Source organism: Felis catus, chromosome A3 (assembly GCF_018350175.1).
Source record: "Felis catus isolate Fca126 chromosome A3, F.catus_Fca126_mat1.0, whole genome shotgun sequence".
Lineage (NCBI taxonomy): Eukaryota > Metazoa > Chordata > Mammalia > Carnivora > Felidae > Felis > Felis catus.
In genome coordinates this window covers 74,861,553-74,883,193 of record NC_058370.1, presented here as the reverse complement: position 1 = coordinate 74,883,193, position 21,641 = coordinate 74,861,553, and the positions used below count along the sequence as shown (strand labels likewise).

Here is a 21,641-nt window from a genome sequence, read left to right as displayed (position 1 = left end):
CCAGATCTCTCTGTACTAAGCAAATGTACAAAACCAAATGTATTTCTCCCAGACTATTTTCCTCCTGTGATCAAGTGGTTAGTTTCTCTGGCCCAAACTTCCGGAGGCCACACCTTTTTTATTTTCTGATAGGTGGGAAAGAGGAAGGAAATCTCTATGGGCCGAAGTATCATGTGTTACTCTCAGTGGTTTTACAACCCTGTCTCCTTCTGGCCCACCACCTCAACAGCAGTCAATTTCTCTTGGTAGCCCCTCCTTATATGTTGCCTCATCTTATCTATCCAAGTATCTTCTTCTCCTGCCCTAGGTGAAGCAAAGCCTTCATTCTGAAGGAGAGCTATTTACTTTCTTTTAAATTCTACCTTTCGTGTGAGCCCTTCTTTATGCATAAAAGAGCCATCTTGTGTTTCAGCACCTAGAAAAATTCAGATTCCACACTGTCTGTAAAGTTTCTCAACACCTCGACCACCATCTCCAATGACCTTTCCCTTTCTCACTTCCTATTCACCTGGTGCTTGTTAGGATGTCCTTGGAACCACAGTAGAGGGGACGGCCATCTTGCCAGCGCAACCCCAAAGCCCCGAGTAGCGTGCCAGAAGGAATTGGAGGTCAACCAATCAGCTAGCAACAGCACGACCTGACGCAAAAAGGCCCACCTGGACCTAAACGCGGAACCCTTGCAGCTTAAAAACCCCACCCCACCACACCTGGGGGTGACTTCCCTGACTCTCCTCCTCCCTCTCTCTCTCTCTCCCCCTGAGTCACGGAACCTCACCCAAGACCTTAGTTCCCAAATAAAGCTAAAATTGACTGCTAAAATTTTTTAGCCTCTGACTCCTATCTTTACCCTGCCTTACACCTGACCCTAACATGTGGTGCCAAAACCCGGGGAGAGGTAGTAGCTCGCTTCCCTTGGCTGAGCTCCCTCCTCGCCAAGCCAGACGCCAACCACCCTACTCCCAAGCGCCTACAGAAGCCGGTAGTAGGACAGACCCCTCCTTCCCTCCTCCAATTACGGCTGATACCCATGAGAGACTTCTCACAAGTCAGTCTCCTTTCCTCCCCACACCGCAAGGCCCACACGCCAATAGGCCCCTTATTGCAGCGCGAGGGACGCCTCGCCCTGCCACGCCAATGGGGAGTAACGAGTCTAAACCGCCTCGATCTCTTACCCGCCCCCCCCCCCCCCATGTCTGTTAAAAAACTTCCAGCTCCTGGGCTTACAAGGCGAACTTTGTCATAACCCACTCATCCGCCTTTGCACTGTAGTCTGGCCTCAGTACAAATTAGATAATGATTCTCAATGGCCACCCGAGGGGTCTTTACAATACCAAATCTTAACCGATCTGGACAATTTCTGCCATCGCCGGGGAAAATGGGGAGAAATACCCTACGTCATGGCCTTTTGGGACCTCAGGTCTCGCCCCAACCTATGTTCCTCCTGCCCCTCTGCATGCATGCTCCTTACCCGCCCACAACCTTGCCTTACGCCTGACCCTAACAATGTTAATCACCTATTGTCCACAAAACGATTATTTAGCCAGATATCTATCCCCTGTGTATCAGAATCATGGGTGGCAGGAATGGATGGAGATTCCCAGACTCTAGTCTTAAGAAATTCTGATGTGGGAAGATGTGGCCAAAGAAAGGATTTTAACCAGTACTCTAGGTGATTCTGTCTCAAGTAGGAGGACAGTCATACTCCGAGAAAGTGTACTGCCACAAGTTCATCCTTAAACAGAACTTTGCACTCTCACGTGTGCACACACACTCAAACACATTCAACACACCTACATAGCACATTTAGTGACCACTCAGTAATTCGATTTGCCTCTGAAAGATTTCATGCAAGTATTATTTTGAGTGGAAAATATTTTTAGTGTAGAACTTTTTATTATTTCAGTAAAAGCAGCATCCAAAGTCTATAGGTTCCTGATTCAGGGCAGGTAGGACTGGCTATTGTCCTTTCTAATCTGCAAGGCAGCTGGAGCCTCATCTTCTGGGTCAGACAGACTGTAACTGACCACCCTCCATTGCTAGGATTTTTTTTTCTCCTGTTCACGCTGCTCATCCAACCATCAGCCAAATTGCCAGGAAATTTGTTTCCAGTGGCAAAGCTAGAAAACAAAAGACGTCTTTGCGCTCCAGAAAAGAGTGCAGCCTTGGGATACCAAGCAGAGATTATGAATTTTAATTCTCCACTGCAGCTCAGGCGCTCTCAGGCAAGAACATTAGAAAAGGCTAATCAAGGAAGAAATCAGCAGGGGGCATGTGTGCCGTGGATCACTGATAGCACTCTAAACTTAGCACTGCCAAGGCTAATAGCCTCCTTATATCCTCTCCTCCCATTAAAGATGCCCTGAAAATAAGATACCAAAGACTACTGCTGCAGTTATCACAGTTAGCAAATTGGCAGGTGATATTCGCTAAGTGCACTAGGCCAAGAGTTGAGGATTTCCTGTGTACCCTTTACTCTTTCAAACTGAGTGCAGTTCTAAGAGGAGTAAGAGCAGAGGTACAAGCATAAATAATGCATGAGAACTATAGGTGTGGAAAGCTTTATTCTGACCCTCCACGCTCATGCATGCCTAAGCCTGGTGTTTGCTACAATGTGACTGGATTTGCTACTCTGTGCTTCCAAAAAAGGTAATGAGAATGCCAGAATTGAGAAAGAATCTGAACCTGTGATCCAGTCCTTAGCCTCTCCCCAGCTGTTCTGGACACACTCCGTTACAGACCCTCCCAGGTCGCTCTTAGCCAAACCTTTGCAATTTGGCTAGTTAATAAAATCACAGCATTTCAAATTCCAAAAAAAAATAAGTAGAACTTATTGTATGTGTTTAAACACTCTGCTAGTAAGATCCCAAATGTCCAACCTTGCAAAGCTTTGTTCCCAGTTAAATTAGTAGTCTCTCCTATTTTCCAACTGTCCTCAAATCTAGGGTAGTGATGTCACCATAGACCATTCAAATGATCTCTGGACTCAAGTTGTTTCAGAAAGAGTTGAAGAAAATCTCAAACTGGAAAAGGGATGGTAGCCTTAAAACATTTTCCACCAACTCTTCACATCCTCAGAGAATGCACGATATCATATATATTGAATCAATTTTCCTTAAGATTTCTGAATTAAGGAAAATTCAGCTGAGCTCCAAAACAGAATTCAATCTAAATACTGAAAACAGTGCTCCTGGGTGGCTCAGTCGTTAAGCATCAACTTTGGCTCAGGTCATGATCTTGCGGTTCACAAGTTCAAGCCCCACGTGGGGCTCTGTGCTGACAGCTCAGAGCCTGGAGTCTGCTTCAGATTCTGTGTCTTCCTCTCTCTCTGCCCTTTCTCCACTCATTCTCTCTCTCTCTCTCTCTCAAAAATAAACATTAAAAAAATACTTACTGAAAGTATTAATATTCTCCTTTAACTAAATGCAGACCAAAAATCACTTTTTCTCCATAATGCAGCCTATCATGTGGTCGAAATGACAGCTCTCATGCATTTAGGTTTCTTTTAGATCTGAAATTCCATGAGGCCCCCCAGGCCAGGGGGGTGTCTTTCTAGAACTTATTCACACACCAGAACCCTCACTTCTGCAATTACCTCTGTATGTAACTCAGAGCATTGGGTATCAGTTTGGTGCAACTCAGTCAGCTTCAAATTACCAGTAAATATCTCCTCAGCACAAGATGCAATTCAGCTACTGCATCCATAAACAAGGAATCATCTTTTCTCAACATAACATCAACCTCAGGAAGGTTCCATGGTTCTGCAAGATGGTTCTGGTACCTGGGGCATGACCCTGTAAATCTCTTCTGCAGTCTGTGTGCAATGCCACAGCTGGAGAATCACAGCTCAAACCTTTCCTAGAGAGGAGTATGGGGTTGACAGTACATCACAAAGTCTCAAATATGGAACAGGCTGGAAGGTATTACCATTTCACAGCCCCCCCCCTTTTTTTTATTACACAGCCCTAAACACTTCCAGTGGTTGGTGCCATGCTCCAGCTAACCATCTGCCGAGTGCATCCCAATTTGGCCAAGTGGCTGATGCTTAAAGTAGCTCAGGATCCAGTTTTGAGCACCATCACCCAAGGCCACCAAATTATCTCAAGCAGCAAGCTCTGACACTCACCTGGATTTAGTGAACACAGATTTTTCTAACCAGTTTCTGCTATTGAAATGGACTGAGTATAGGCCATACCCTCGTCCTTTGGGACGTCACTGCCTAACACAAAAAGCCTACCCATCAGGAGCCACTTTCCATGGCCCTCCACTGTGATTCCACTCTAAATATATCATCATTCAGTCAATGAACTCTTGTTTGTTAAGTAGCTACATCACAAATGCCCCAACTCTTGGCCCCAAAACTTGAACAACTTGAATACATGCTTTGGAGACAAAAACATACCTACGTCAGACAGAGGTCACAAATGGGAAACAGGCTAATACAAAGGCTGGTGTCCACAAGACCTAAGAGAAGAACATGGTTTTCTAAGCACAGAGACAGAAGAGAAGCATTGCCTGTCTGTTGTCCTGAGTAAGTTTCTCCAACGCATCCACACTCCACTTAACATGCAGGTAAGAATCCAGTTCAATGAAGCAACCTCGTCTGGCGGGCTCCTCACTTCCCTTGATCATTTTAGTACCACTGTGGGAAGCATTTGTAATGCGCTTCCAGACCCAGGCCCCCACCTCTCAACAAATAAGTATTTCCTCCGTAAATCCCAGAGAGAGTGCACTCTAGGAAAAGCAGTGCTTGCAAAACATCTGTTCATTTTTCAGAATTCAGAATGAAGTGACTAACCCCTGATATACAATAAAAATGATTAAATGCAAACACTACTGAGACTCTGTAATAAATATTTTATGTATTAATATGTTTTCAAAAGTCTTATTTCATTTTTACTACTTTTCTGTACGGTATTATTCTATTTTAGAATATGCAATGAAATGATCTTCCATGAAAAAAAAAGTAGGCATTTCTGTCCCATTTTAGATAAGCAAATGGATAATTATTGTGCTATTAATTTGTTATGTAAATTGTTTAAATTGCTAACTCTTTCCTCTTTCCATTATTAGATAGCATTCATTCCTTCCCAAGGAAAATGGAAAATTCTCTTCCAAAGTAAACTGTTTCCTCACTCATCCCCAAGATATACAATCCAAGTACTCTTAGGATTATTTTACAAAAGCAGCCATAAGCTTGAATAAAAGCATTCAGTATAGTGACTGCTTAATGTTCATTCAAAGTAAAAATCACCTAATATCCCTTCCCTAATCCAGAACCGCCCTCTTGCTTTAGGAACAAGCACCGGGTGGAGACTACCTGAATGCCTCCATATAGTAACATTCAGTGCCTGGCGATCTTGAACCGCCTTCTCCTTCAACAGGCTTAGGTATGTTTCAGTATCTCTTTTTCTCATTTACATTTGCTGTTTATGGAAAAAGGGAAGCAGACAACTGTATTCCAGAGAGTTCTCAGTAGGTAGGTTATAATTTCATAACATCCTGGCACAGTTCAGCAAAAATAAATCTTTTTCTAAACTATTAATGACTCCTCGGGATAGACCTTTTACACAGGTGCTGTTATGGTAGCCAAGGTGGCACATCTGGTTGTCAGACACGTGTTTAGAAGTTTCAAGTAAGTGGGAAATATTGAGGAGGAGAATAAAGAGAGGCAATGAAAACAATACCCATGAGATCCTGACGGTGTGCTAAAAGTTCCTGATGTTATTTTCACATAGAGGAAAGGAAAATTGCCGCTTGTAGGTTACACATTTTAGAAATTGACTTCTTTTTCATTTTTCAGGCTGCCTGCCTCCGCTTCCTTATCGATAAGAAAGATGTCAACACTTTACAGACTTAATTAGAAAGTAGTAGAATACACCGTCAGATTTGCAGAATCCTGACACAGAAATCCACAGCACCTGGGCAGTGACACCGGCAGCTTTGCACCCCACCCTCTACCAGGCCTTTGTCCGAATCTAAAAGCTAGTATGGTGTGGGAGATTCCCCCACGCACCTCCTTCTTATTCTATCCCTCAAAGAGTCCCCTGCCATTACATAATGATGCGAACGCTCATGGGAACAAGTTACTACACAGACACCATCTTCTTCATCTAGACAGAAATGATTTGGAATAAGAGTGAGGGGCAGCAGAATTCCTCACTCCCAGAGAGAGGGCTCACTTCTCTTTATTGGAGCCAGGTACTTGGCAAACACACAGATCACCAGCTCAGTGAGGGCCCTTAGGGTGGACTCCAGCAGCTTCCTTTAGAAGGAGGTCAACTTCCTTGCCTTTAACCACATGGAGGCTGCGTTTCTTCACCACAGAGAGTGCAAAGCTTCAGTGCGCTATTCATCAGTTATGCTTATGTTACTGCCCATGAGTAAGATCTGGCACTTTGTAAAAAAACCAACCCATCTTGGAAAATCACAGTTTAACAAACACAAAGGGAACCCTTGGTTTTAGGTCTCATTACACGAAAGGGAAAACAGTTCAGAATAAAGATCAGAAGTAAATCTTAAAAATAAGTATAAGAGAAAAGCTAATTTAATAATTATGCTTATCAATTGACTTTTTTAGAGGCTATGAGGTTTTTTTGTTTTTTGTTTGTTTGTTTGTTTGTTTGGGGGCAGTGGCGTTTAGGGAGGTATCTGTTTCATTCAACAACCACCAAAAGAAAAAAAGAGAAAACTGATAAATTTTTAAAAGCGTGGGTAGGAAAAACAAACTTAGCAACTAGTATCTGACACACTCCTTCAGCAGTCTGGACACCATAAATATGATGTTTTGAATCCTACAGTCACAACAGATAATGCACATGATTCAATGACTCAGGTTCCTGCTCTGCTGTGTTTAGTCCTCATGACTGCCAAATTCCTGTAATTATCACTTCCCCAAACCCCACCAACCCCTCCTGGGTATTCCAGTACCTAGCAATTGGAGGTACTGCCTTAGGAACCACCATATATTTCCTCACAGCTCAAACTCTCTTTGAAACAAGTCTTATGTTGGACTTAGGGTCTTAACCGTGGGGTTTTTCAGACGTTCTCTCCTCCTGCCCAGCAATGTGGACACATTATCACCCATTCATATATAAATCTCCACATATGGAAGATGCTTAGGTATGTGTTTTATCTGTCATCATCAGTCAGTCCCTGCATGATTATATAGCAAGTGACTGGGCAGAGGGAAAACAAAAAGATGTGAATCCTGAATTTTGAATAGTTACCTCATTGGGATGAGCAATTAATTCCATGAGGCAACTCCCAGATTGAGGTGACGTGTCAGGGACTGGATGCCACTGGCTATAACTAGGCCTACAGAATAAAAAACAAAACAAACAAACAACAACAACAACAACAACAAAAAACACCATGACCTGGGAAACTAATTTTAAAGTTCCATCTCTGGTATACCCTTAGCTTTTCTCTTCATAGAATCCTCCAGACTAGCACATTCCAACTGGTGCACCTGGTGGGCAGCAAATGGGTCACTGACACACCACAGATATTATTCCCCTCCCCCACTGGAGCAGCTGTCCAGTGCCCAAGGGGGCTAAGTTCTGACTCTGGTCTTCTCCAGCTAGGGGTGACCTGGGCCACTCACTCCACTGTGCTCCACAAATACACATTTTCTATGTGTGCCATGACACCAAAAGGCTGCAGTGCTGTTCTGTTCTGCACTCCTCCCCTCCCACTGGGCTATCAACTGGGTTCATAGGGTTATCCGTTCTTTTTTAAAAATCTGGGGAAAGATACACCTTTATAGACTTGCACACTACCTCATTTTTAGCTTCTTTTTATAGACAATTTCATCAATGTTAGCCACAATAGGATGGGAGAATATCTAGCCAGGAACCAAAATACTCAATGCCTATATCCTGTCTTCTATGTCAGTGCCTCCACAGCTTTCTTTGGAAAACAGATGCATAAATGGCATATCTAAGGAAACTGTGCACCAAATGTGCACCTGGTAACACGGAATGGGTCACATGAAGTATTTTTATTTTTTGCCTAGGCTTGAGGTGGGGTCATGTGGCCTACAACGACACAAGCAGGCCAGAACAGTTTCCTATTTCCTCATCCTACCTTAAATCCAACAGGTTATTCACATCAACTTTTCTTCTCAGGGGACTACGATGGAGTTGTGGAAAATAGAAGGATCTACTCCATCTGAAGGGCAAAATGGCAAGGTTTAGACTAGAGGGAAATGAGAAAAAAAGAAGGTTGATCCTTTCTCAAGTTTAGAATTACACCGCAACGCAAAAATGTGTCTTTGCTGCAACAGTAACCGTTATTACTGAGGCACTGGTTTTACTGAAACATGGCCTCAATCTGCCTAATCCTTGCCCTCTCCATAAGCATCACCACAGTCCACGCTAGCTTTTGCCATCTCTCACCTGGACCTGCACCAGCCTCCAACTGGCCTCTATGCTTCTGCTCCTTCCCCTACAATTCTGTGTTCAGGAATCAGCGTTGGCTTCCAACATGCAAATCCGGTTATGTCACCCCTCTTCTTAAAACCCTGCAAAGGTTTCCCTTTTTGCTTTGAATAAAAGCTAAAGAGGGAACTCAGTCTGCATGGTCTGACACGTTCCATCTACATTTCCAACCTCATTTCATGCAACGCAACTATTAGTCTGCAAACCTCCAACCACATTGGCCTCTGAAGGCGCTTCAAATATTCGTCTCCACTTAAGGGCCACTGTACCTATTGGTCCTCTGATCTTCTCCCAGATTTTCAAGGGAATATCGTCTTTTCATCCTTGAAGTTTCAGCCTAACATCATCTACTCAGAGAGGCCTTCTGTGACAACACTAGCCAGAACAGCCCCACCTATTATTACCTCTCACAGTCATTGTCTCTTCACAGCACTTACCACCTGCTGTTTTCATTATCATGGATGTATTCAGCCCCTTATATCTCTACCCCATCCATTAATGCCCTGTTGTTCACTATTATGTGCCTAGCACCATGCTTCAGAGTGAAGGACTCTCTCAGAACTTGCTGAATGACTAATACAGGAATAAATGAGTATCCACAATATGCATATTTTGTTGTTGTTGAGCCTCTACTCAGGCTCAAACTCAAGATTAAGACATCAAGATTTTTTAATTTTCTATTTTATTGTACTTACCAAATTTGTCTCTAAGAAAGCAATACATTTAAAATTTCAAGACAAGAATTTCCCAATTTATCATCAGTTGTGCTAATAATGACTACTATACAACCCACAACATTAGTTCTAACAATTATCCCCTCAAAAAGAAAGACATGATCAAAAGAATCTAGGAAACACTCCATGTTATTTCCTTTTTCGCCTTGGAAATTCACAATGCACATTAGCATATTAAAGGCTCCAAAAGAATGATAGTAAAGAAGCCTGATTAACTTTGTCTAACCCAAGATTTTCCATACTTACTTGACAGCAGAACCTTTTTTTTTCTTACCACTACAATTAATATCCCTAAGAACTAGTATGTTTTTAATGTTTATTTCTTTTTTGAGAGAGAGAGGGAGCACAAGTGGGGGAGGGACAGAGAAAAAGAGGGAGACACAGAATTCTAAGCAGGCGCCAGGCTCAGAGCTGTCAGCACAGAGCCCAATGCAGGGCTCAAACTCACAAGCCATGAGATCATGACCTGAGCTGAGGTTGTACACTTAACTGACTGAGCCACCCAGGTGCCCCAAGAACTAGTATTTCAAAGAAAACAACTTGCAAACAAATTTCAAACAAATATATAGAATAAAATGCTAAATGTAGTGTTTTTAAGAGACCTTCACTAGGTTCAAGATAAAGATACCGGTGATAAGAATTTGAAACACTAACAATGATAGTTAAAAGTCATGATCTCTACACCAGAAGATAATTACATAATTATATACCATAATCACATGAAAATTATCTACACTATTTACATCTTCTGTTTATCTTCTTGACAGTTAAATTGGTCACCTTCAGTGACATGTTACTAGTTCAACCCAGAGCTAAGTAAGTCTGGAAGCATTATACAGCAAAATTGCACCGTGAATGCAAATATAATTCATTTGACCTCATTTGCCATAGCATAGCTGAGAGGCAAAGAGTCATGCATATTTAATCATAAACACAGGAAATGACAAAAAGCTTTTCTTTCCACCCACCACAAAAGATGGATTTTCATAGGACCCCTCCCCGCAAAACCAGAAAGAAAAGAGATGTCATGTTAGCATTAACATGGATTATATAGTTAATAATTAAGAACCAAAATAGCTAGAATGACAGAAAGATAATGGATTAAATCTAACACTGATGTTTGAGTGATTATAGACAGAGATTAAGAACTTACTACAACTGAAATGTCAGCACTGATACAAGAGCAAGAGAGGGGTACTATAGAAGGACGTGACCCACAGAAATGCAAAGCAGAGCAGACAAGAGAGTAACTCAGAGCCAGATAACAGCCGGGAATGAGGGTCTGGCTGAGAACCAGTTCAATCACTACCCCCGACTCCTCTGGAATAAGGTCTCACTGATAACCTGCTACAAAATAAGTTCTTCAACTTGATCTATAGTTGAAATATGAAATATTAATACAGAAAGCACCTGACAAAGAGATTATATTTTACCACTAGCATGTTCTTATAGGACTAAAAAGAATGTCATGGTCACCTTTAAGCTTATCCCTTCAAAAATAAAATTGTTAAACTTCGCTACTTGAGAATTCGTGACAATTCACACAACAGAGCTGAAGTTTACCACAAGCTCTTTACAGAGCATGTAAACAAACGAGCAGTGGGAAGGAAATGGCAGAGATGCCAGAGGAGGGTTCTTCAGGGTCTGGTGTGTGCTTACACCCAGACCCACCTCCCACTGTCCCGGACTGTCACCTTTACCCGTTTAGGACTTTATACTCCGAGCATCCCAAACTACGTTGTTTCCCAAACATGCCATGTTCTCTCAGGATGCTCCCTCTGCTCAGAATGCCTTTCTACCATCCAGATCACCTCCTCTTGCCCAGCTAAATCCTACTTATCTTACAGGGCTCAGCTCACAGGCCTTCTATGAGCTCCCTTTTCAGTCTGGGTTAAGTGCTTCTCCCAGGCCTTACACAACTATATCAGAATATTTATACTATGTTGTATTATCGATTTTGCTTAGCAATTTATTTGTCAGGTGTATATCCTCAGTGTCTGGCATAGTGAATATTCAGTAGTGACTGATAAATATAGGTAGAATGAATACATGAAAAAATACATTTGTAAAAGAAGACAGAGAGTGATAATCTGAAACTGAATTCAGCCGATATTCAGAAATCATGGGTTCTGGTGACTGCTGACTTACGAATAAACATACTTCATTCGATATGCTAATTACAGTTTGGGCAGCCTATACCCAGGAACCCAGCTCTATATCCCAGGCCTCAATGTCTTCCCAGTGATACTCTTATACCATCTCTACTTACTACTGACACACTTAATGCTATGTTAGTGAAACTTTCAGCAACTAAAAGGTCACCATATATGGGCACAAGGCTCTTGGCACACAGACCATTAGACATAATGATCACTTTTCCACCACAAAGAGCAATGGCCCCCCACAAGTCACTTGAACTATTAGTGCAGACACTAAACTACAATTTGCAAGGTTCACTGACTAGGAAAATGGTGTTAATTGTGGTGCTCTGGTTTTAGGATCTACAATTAGGCACAACCAGATTTGTCTTAAATATATATGTGTATATATACATATATAGAATACATATATATATATATATTCCATATATACACATATATATATTTATTTTACTTTAATGATGGTAGGGGGAAGCAGAAACAGAGCCCCAGGAGATGAAATGTGTTTCTCTACCGGCGTGTTCTGCAATATGCCACTAAACTTCTGAAAATGTCATTTTCATGCCAAATTAGAAGTAAACATAATTATGTGTAATACTTCAAAAGTACCTAATTAAAACACTGAGGCTAAAATATGCAGACAGACATAACTAATTCTAACTTACTTCGTAATAATTTCATTATTTACTTATTGAAAAGTGTCAGTCAAAAACATTAAACTAGTTTGTGTTTATAAAAAGAGCTTAAAAACTAGCAGTGATTTTCATTATAATTCATTCCTGATTTTCTGCTTTGGGAAATATATAAGCATCTGATTATTTTGGTACCAAAAGGGAGAAAAAAAAACAAAGGCAATTTTAAGTATGGAAAGGTGGTGAATGAAGATAACCCTGGTGAGTCATGATGAGCTTGCTCCAAATAAAAACACTGATATTGTGACCAGATATAAAACTATCCATCACACTAATATAAAGACTTCAATCTCCCTCAGTCCACTCCATGCCTCCACAATGAATAATTACCATGGCATTAGTGCCCTCTCCCAGGTGTGAGGTGTCAATCATCCCCAAAGACACTGTATTCATAACTGAGGCTGACACCAGGCTCTGTAACGGAGTCTCCAAGAAGGGCTACAAGGAGATAGGGGCTTAAAGCTTCCACAGTGAATCCCTGCTATGATTCACGCAAGTTCTGTGGGTAAAAGAGAAAACCAGAAGATAATAGAAAGGAACTTAAGAGGCTTAAAGTCCTGCTCCAAATTGGGAAGAAAACTTCACACTCCCAAAAGTATTCCACATTTATATGCACACAACACTGTATGCTACATGCTACAATATCCCTTTTAATAAAACCAGGCAAACAATAAAAAATGAAAGAATTTGAAAAGGCAAGAAAAGGAGAAATAAAAGGAGAAATAATAGGGTTGGATCCAAGAAGAGCCACATAACTACTGGGTCCGAAAGTTGAGCTCATCATATATCTGGTAGAAGAGGAATGTAGGATGACAGAGAATCAGTCATAGAACTCTAACATGCTTTCCACAGGGAATGTTCCGTCTACTTCTAGTTATGACAGAATACATTGGAACTGGAGTTGTCCTCCTGGCATAAACTAAAATGTTAGATGGAATACTGGCAATTGTTTCCAGACTAAGACAACCGAAAATGGAAAAAAGTAGTCTCTGAGAGAAGGGTAGGCCGCAAGGTGAGCTCACGTTTGCCCTGGCTTTATACCTGGGAAAACTTTCTGGAATTGGCATAGGGAGGCAGAATCCAAGCAAAGCACTGTATGCCTGAGCTGAGGAGATGGAGATCGGAGCTTGTGGCCACTCAGGTAACTGGACTTTGTGGGGCTGGGAACTGGGGAGGAAGGTGCTTCCTAGGGTATTACCCAGAAGTTTAGAGGTCTCTCATCATCCTTGACTCACCACTGGGTTGTTTAAGTGTGGAGTAAGGCAGTGTCAGGACTAGAAGAGAGTAGTTGTTGCCAGGTTGAAACATGAGCAAAGTTTCCAGATGCTGGCCTGTGCTAAAAGACAGCGGAGCCCTGCTATGGCCAGGGCAGAGGAACCTCACCTAATGACTCAGCATTCAGTTAAGGCCACAGAAGGGCCATACCTGTGGAGAAAAAGAAATACTCCCTAAAGTAAGGAGCCAGGCCTGTTCTGACTAATAACAAAATCTAAACTGAGCAGTACCCACAGAGAAGAAAACCAATTCCCACAAGATCTAGAGAATCTGCCAGTAATTTAACCACTGGCCAGAAAAGAAGACAATCTCCTTCAAAGAAGACCAAGTACTTAATAGTTCCTACAAGAATTATCCTAGTTGTGCAATATATATAATAAAAAAATTACAAGTCATATACAGAAGTAGAAAAATGTGACTCATAATAAAGAAAACCAAACATTCAACATAAAGACACCAAGAGATGACCCAGATGTAGGAATGAGTAGACAGGATTTTAAAATAGTTATTTTAAATATGTTCAAGGACTTACAGGAAACTATGGACATATGAGTGAACAGATGGAAAATCTCACCAGATATACAAAAAATAAAGAAAACCAATTCTACTACTGCAATGTAAGAAATTTAAAATTAAAAATTCACCAAATGGGCTTAATAGCATATTGGAGACTAAAGACTAGAGGATCAGTGAACTTGAAGATAGACCAATAGAAATTATCCAATTTGAAGAACATAGATAAAAGTACTGGAAAAATAAAATATTGCCTCAGTGGAGACAATCTCAATAATACCAGTGGTCTAACATGTAATTGTTGGAAGAAAAGAGAAACAACAGGGCAGAAAAAATATTTAAGGAAATAATAGCTGAATATTTTCCAGTTTGATAAAAAACATCTACCTACAGATTCAAGAAGCTCAGGAACCACAAACAGATAAATACAAAGAAAATTACAACTAGCCACACAGTGTCAAACTGCTGAAAAACAAAGATAGAGCAAAAATTATAAAAGCAGTCAGAGAAAAACAAAGACCCTACTTACACAAAGGAACAATGATTCAAATTGCAGCTGACTTTTCATCAGAAACAATGAAGACCAAACAACAATAAAACAGCCCCCTTTACACTTTTTTTGGAGGGGGGGGGAGAGAAAACTTTGTAAATCCATAATTCTATACCCAGTAAATGTATCATTCAAAGTGGAGGTGTAAGAAAGACACCTGCAGCAAAGAGAAAATCTAAGAGGATTCATCCCCAAAAGACCTGCACTACCAAAAGATATTTCTGCAGGCTAAAAGAAAATACCAGTTCAAAACTCACAACACAGGAAGGGAAGGAGAGCACCACAAATGGTGAACATGTAGGTAAATACAAAATACAACCTTCCTTTCTTAGTTTCATTAAAATAAAACTTTTTAAAGGCACAATAATGCCCTATGCCACATGGTTTACAATGCCTGAAGAGGTAAAATATGGGACACAACACAAAGGACAAGCAGATAAATGTAATTATATGATGAACAATTTCTTACATTGTGCATGAAGTGTATAGTATAGATTCTGAGAAGACTGATAAATTCAGTAGGTATAGTGTAATTCTCAGAGCAATGATTTAAAAATATAAAAGGGTAAAGCTAAACATTTTGATTAATGGTAAATTAAATATTAAGTAAAAATGAAGCAAAGGGAAAAGAGAAAAATAAGTAATATTGGACAAATAGAAACAGTTATGGATTTGCAACTACATTGATGGAACTGGAGGGTATTATGCTAAGTGAAATGAGTCAGTCAGAGAAAGACAAATATCATATAACTTCACTCACATGAGGACTTTAAGAGACAAAACAGATGAACATAAGGGAAGGGAAACAAAAATAATATAAAAACAGGGAGGGGGACAAAACAGAAGAGACTCATAAATATGGAGAAGAGGTTTACTGGAGGGGTTGTGGGAGGGGTGATGGGCTAAATGGGCAAGGGGCACTAAGGAATCTACTCCTGAAATCATTGTTGCACTATATGCTAATTTGGATGTAAATTAAAAAATAAAATTAAAGAAAAATAAATAAAACATAAAACATAAATACATACATACATACATACATACATGCATACATACATACATACAAGAAAAAGAAAAGAGTTATGGGGTGAATGAGTGGCTTAGTGGGTTGAGCATCAGACTCCTGATTTTGGCTCAGGTCATAATCTCACTGTTCTTAAAACTGACCCCCACAACAAGCTCTGCGCTGACAGTGTGGAGCCTGCTTGGGATTCTCTCTCTCTGCCCCCCCACTGCATGCTCTCTCTCAAAATAAAATAAGCTAAAAAAAAAAAACTTAAAAAACAAAAAGGAAACAAATGGTTTTTCTCAACTCAGTCATGTAAAAATACATTGAAATGAAATTAACAAAATATTTTAATTAAAAAGTAGAGACTTCCAGATTGAAAAACCAAAATCCAAAGATATGCTACCAGAAAGGGACTAAAATAAAAATATATGAGGTCGAGGTAAAAGAACAGAAAAACATACACCATGCAAATGATATGCATTTAAAAAAGATGGTGTGAATATATTAACAATAACAAAAGACTTCAAGTCAAGGAATAATACTACAGATAAAGGATAATTCATAGGGATAAAAGGTAGGTTTGTCAGAAAGATAGAACAGTTATAAATACTTATGTGCCTAATAATAGTACTTCAAAATAAGGGAAGAAAGAGGTTATAGTACAAAGAGAGAGAGAGACAAACCCAGAATCATAGTTCAATATCCCAACACACCTGTCAGTAATTGACAAAACAGTAAACCAAAAATTAGTAAGGATTTAGGCATTTTGAACATTATCAACTAATGGACATTTAAAAACCATTATATCCATAAAAGTCAGAATTCACATTCTTTTCATGTGCAAATTCTCTAGAAAGATCAATTAAAGTCAAAATAAATTTCAAATTGTTGAAATATTAAAGATATATATATATGTATCAAACAGAATTAAATTAGAAATCAATGTAAATATCTAGAAATTCCTCAGAAAACTAAAGACACTGGTAAATAACCTGTTTATTAAGCAGAGTTTATTAAACAGTATCACAGAGAAAACTGAAATTAATGAATGATAGCACACACTATATCACCATGTGTGGGACACAGGTAAAGCAGTGCTTAGAGGGAAATGCAGAGCTTTAAATACCTAGGAGAGATAAAAGGCTTAAAGTCCATTATCTACATTTCAAGAAGCTAGACAAAGTGAAATAAAAATTAGACCCAAAATAATTAGAAGGAAATGATAAAGGTAACAAAATAAAATCAAAAATAAAGAAAAACAAGCTAAATGTTGTTTATTGAAAAGATTACTCTAACTGATAAACCTTTATCAATACTGATTTAAAAAAGAGGGAAACACAAATGGCAAACATCAGAAGGGAAAGATGTAAGATTCTATAGATCCTACAGATACAGAAACCACATACCAGTAATTTTAAAATTTTAGATGAAATAGACCTACTCCTTGAAAAACACAAATTACCAATATTGATTTAAGAAGTACTAGCATTAACTCTGATGTCAAAATCAAAGAAACATTTTTTAAAAGTTGCATACCAAAGTTCTTCATAAAAATAGGCTAAACATTTTTAAATAAAATACCCTAACCCAGCAAGACGTAGGAAAAAAAGGCATGCGTAAGTAGGTTTATTCCAAATACACATTTGGTTTAATAGTCAAAAATCAATGAACTCACTTTAAGAGAATAAGAAAAAACCTATCATCTCAATACACGCAGAAGAAATATTTGACATAATTAACACCTATAGATGATGAAAACTCAGGAAACTGGACAGATAGGTACAGGATTATAAAGGAGATCTACAAAAAAGTGACAAGGTGATGGAATAACTCAGATTCACATGCAAGAAAAGAAATCTAGACACAGACTTTACATCCTTCACGACAATTCAAAATGCATTACAGACCTAAACATAAAATGCAATACTATAAAACTCAGACCATTAACATGGGAAAAAAACTAGCAGAACTTGAGTATGGTGATGACTATTTAGATACAACATCCAAGACATGAACCACGAAAAAGCAATTGATAATCTGGACTTCATTAAAAACGTCTGCCCTGGAAAAGTGTCAAAAAAAAAAAAAAAAAACGGTGTCAAAAAAAGACAAGCCACAGACTAGGAGAAAGTATTTGCAAGAGACACATCTGATAAGGGGCTATGCTCTAAAATATACAAAGAACCTTTACAACTCAACAACAAGAAAACAAATAACCAGATTTGTTTTTATAAAGGGCCGAAGATCTTAACAGATACATCATCAAAGAAGGTAGCAAATAAGCACATGGAAAAATGTTCCACATCATATATATGTCATCAGGGAAATGCAAATTAAAACAATGAGATACTACCACATTCCTACTAGAATGGCCAAAATCCAAGATGCTGGGACAACAGGAAATCTCATTCATTGTTTGTGGTAATGGAAAATGGTACAGCCACTTTCGAAGACAATTTGGCAAGTCCTACAAAATTAATATTCTTACAATACCATCCAGCACGAACAATCCTTGGTGTTTGCCTAGGGAAGCTGAAAACCTGTGTCCACACAAAAACTTGCACATATATATTTACAGCACTTTTATTCATAACTGCTGTCACTTAGAAATAATCCATTACATCCTTCAATAGGTGAAGTGATAAACTGGTATGCCCAGACAATGGAATACTATTCAACACTAAAAACAAATGTGATATCTAGTCACAAAAAGGCATGGAGGAAACATAAATGCATATTACAGAGTGAAAGAAGACAATCTGAAAAGACTACATACTGTATGATCCCAACTACAGGACATTAACAAAAAGGAAATACAATGGAGAAGGGGAAAAGATTAGTGGTTGCCAAGGGCTTGGGAGTGGGGGAGGGAACACAGAATAGATGGAGCACAGAGGATGTTTGGGACAATGAAACTAATACTAATCTTGCTATCTGGTAATTCTATTATGGTTATGGGGTGGGGCGGGGTGGGGGGGTGGGGGAGTCCTTACTTCTCCTAGATCTGAGAGATACACTATATACATATATACTTTACACCAGGGATTTCCTTTAAAAAACTCTAGAATAATACTTCTATATAACTTTTGCAGTGAAAATGTAAAGGATAAAAAGACAGCTAACCATTTCAAGATTTGAGGTTACAGTCCCATAGGATTTGAGGACTGATAGTTTTCCATCTTTTAGAACTCTAAAAATCACCTCCTGTTATGTGGCAAAGGTTATTTCAGCTATGTATGTAACTGGCTCACACACACACAAAAATACTAGTGGTGAATAATAAATGTCACAAAACAGACAAAATTAGTTAAATGACAAAAGAGAAATTAAAAAACCTCAATCACACTAAAAAAAAAACAGTGACAGGTAGTAGTAGAATATTGAATGCTTTCCCTCTAAGATGAGAAAGGACTCCACCATTTCTTTACTTTTTAAAAAATTTTTTTTACATTTATTCATTTTTGAGAGACAGAGACAGAGCGTGAGCAGGGAAGGGACAGAGGGAGAGGGAGACACAGAATCCGAAGCAGGCTCCAGGCTCCGAGCTGCCAGCACAGAGCCCGATGCAGGGCTTGACCCCACGAACTGTGAGATCTTTACTTTAGCCAAAGTGGGAGTCTTAACGACTGAGGCATCCAGGCACCCCAGGACTCTATCATTTCTGTTCAACATGATACCTGAATTCCTAGCAGTTACATTAAGGCAATAAAAATGAATAATATAAATTAAAAAGAGATACAAATGTCTTCACTTGTATATCATATCTTACACAAAAATTCTAAATAGTTTACTATACTACTAGAGTAAGAGAACTTAATTGTCACAGGATACAAGGTTAACATACAAAAGTCAACTATATTTCTCTATACTTACAGAAAAAAAAGAAAATATTTTAATGGCATTAACAATACTATAAAAAATCTTCAAGAATATATTGAAGAAAAGATTTGCAAGACCATTATTTTGAAAAATACAAAAAAAAAAAAAAAAAACTGCTAAGAGAAATCAAAGAAGCCTAAATAAACAGAGGTAAAAAGAATGGCTCAGTAGCATTAAGATATATACATTCAACGCAACCTAAATCAAAATCCTATCAGACTTCTTTAAAGATAAACTGATAAATTGATTCTGAAATATATTTGACTTCAAATGAACAAAATAATCTGAATCAAAACAACAAAGTTTAGAGAATTCACACTACCTGATTCCAAGACTTATTATAAAGCTACAGTTATCAAGACATTGTTGTAGTAATAGAAGAATAGACAAACTGAACAGAGTCCAGAATAAGAACTATACAAATATTGCCAATTGATCTTTGACAGAGATGCCACAGTAATTCAATGGAGAAACAAAAGTCTTTAATAAATTGTGCGGGGGTGTGTGGGGGGCTCAGTCAGTTAAGCGTCCGACTTTGGCTCAGGTCATGATCTCACTGTTCACGAGTTCAAGCCTGGCGTTGGTCTCTGTGCTGACAGCTCAGAGCCTGGAGCCTGCTTTGGAATTTTCGTCTCCCACTCTCTGTCCTTCCCTGCTTGTACTGTCTCTGTCTCTCAAAAAATGAGTGTTAAAAATATATTTATAGGGGCGCCTGGGTGGCGCAGTCGGTTAAGCGTCCGACTTCAGCCAGGTCACGATCTCGCGGTCCGTGAGTTCGAGCCCCGCGTCGGGCTCTGGGCTGATGGCTCAGAGCCTGGAGCCTGTTTCCGATTCTGTGTCTCCCTCTCTCTCTGCCCCCCCCCCCGCCCCGTTCATGCTCTGTCTCTCTCTGTCCTAAAAATAAATAAACGTTGAAAAAAAAATTAAAAAATATATATATATATATTTATAAACACATACATAAATACATAAATACATACATACATGCATGCATACACAAATTGTGCCAGAACCTGGATATTCATATGAGGGGGAAAAGAAGAAAAATCTACCTTATGTTTTCTTTTATGACATAAGGAAAGGTTTAACTTGAAATAGATCACAGATCTAAAGGTAAAATCTAAAATGATAGTTCTATTTAAATACATAGGGGATAACATTTGCAATCTCAGAGTAGGCAAAGATTTCTTAGAAAGGATAAAGTGCAAACCAAAAGACATGTTTAAATTGATATACTAAACTTGATAAAAATTAAGGTTTCTTGTTCATCTATTAAGATTATTATTATTACATTACTGAAGAAAATGACAAGTCAAGGCTGAAAAAAATTTGCTATATATACATGTCAAATACACATGTCCTATATCTGTTACACACATGCCACAAAACTACAGACTATAAGAAGAACTACAACTCACTAAAAAAGATGGAACAGTCCAATAAATAGGGCAAAATACACCAACAGACACTTCACTAAAAAGATACACAAATGCCCAATCCTCACAACGTCAAGTCTTTGACATCATTATTCACAAGAATGGAAATGAAAACTGCAAGTGACGATTATAAACCCACCAGAATGGCTACAACTAAGAAGCCTGAAACTACCACATGTTTATGAGAATGTGGAACAACTGGAGCTCTCAGACTCTGAAAACGATAGCATGAAAGGGCATAACTTCCAGAAATCATCTACCGATTTTTGCAAAACTAAAGTCCAACACACACCTACCCTATGACCTACAATTTTACTCCTAGGTATTTACTCAAAATAAATGATAACATAGGTCCACAAAACACGTTGCACATGGCTTTATTTGTGGACTAAAACTGGAAACACAAAAACCAAAGAATACAATCATGTATAAACAGATTGTGTTATATTTATATACCTGAACAGACACATATTGTTTTAAAAGAAAAAAAAGAGTGAACTGACGATACACACATCAACATGGCTTAACCTCAGAAACATGTTTAGTGAAAGACTGCAGACGCAGGAGTAGATACTACATAACTGTACTTATTTGAAGCCCCCCAAAAGGCAAATCTAGTCTCTGGTGCTATAATAAGAACAGTGGTTGTCCAGATGGTTTAGGGATTGAATGTAAGGGGGGACAAGGTTACTTTCGTGAGTGATGGAAATGTCCTACATCTTCACTGAAGCATTGGTTCCACGCAAATACCCTTTTTCAAAACTCATCAAATTACACACTCGTGATACATGGATTTCACTCTTCAAATTGTTACCTAACAAAGGTCAGAATATAGGACATCTTAAAAATATTAATTTTTAATGCTACAGGAAAATGTAAAGTTTCATTAGTTCGTCATTGTACCTAGTTAATAACACAGCTTGATTAGGACATTGTATTACCTCTTCACCAAACGT

At 39.0% G+C, this 21,641-nt stretch overlaps 1 protein-coding gene and 1 long non-coding RNA gene across 8 annotated transcripts in view; one reads left to right on the top strand and one right to left on the bottom strand.

Moving 5' to 3' along the window:
• CCDC85A (coiled-coil domain containing 85A) overlaps window positions 1-21,641 on the bottom strand; it is a 202,282-nt gene that overhangs the window by 80,445 nt on the left and 100,196 nt on the right. The gene's annotated exons all lie outside the window — the stretch shown is intronic.
• Window positions 3,945-8,542, top strand: LOC123384466. Its single transcript, XR_006595582.1, has 3 exons — window positions 3,945-4,569; window positions 5,294-5,387; window positions 8,127-8,542. It is a non-coding gene; the product is annotated as an uncharacterized LOC123384466 (long non-coding RNA).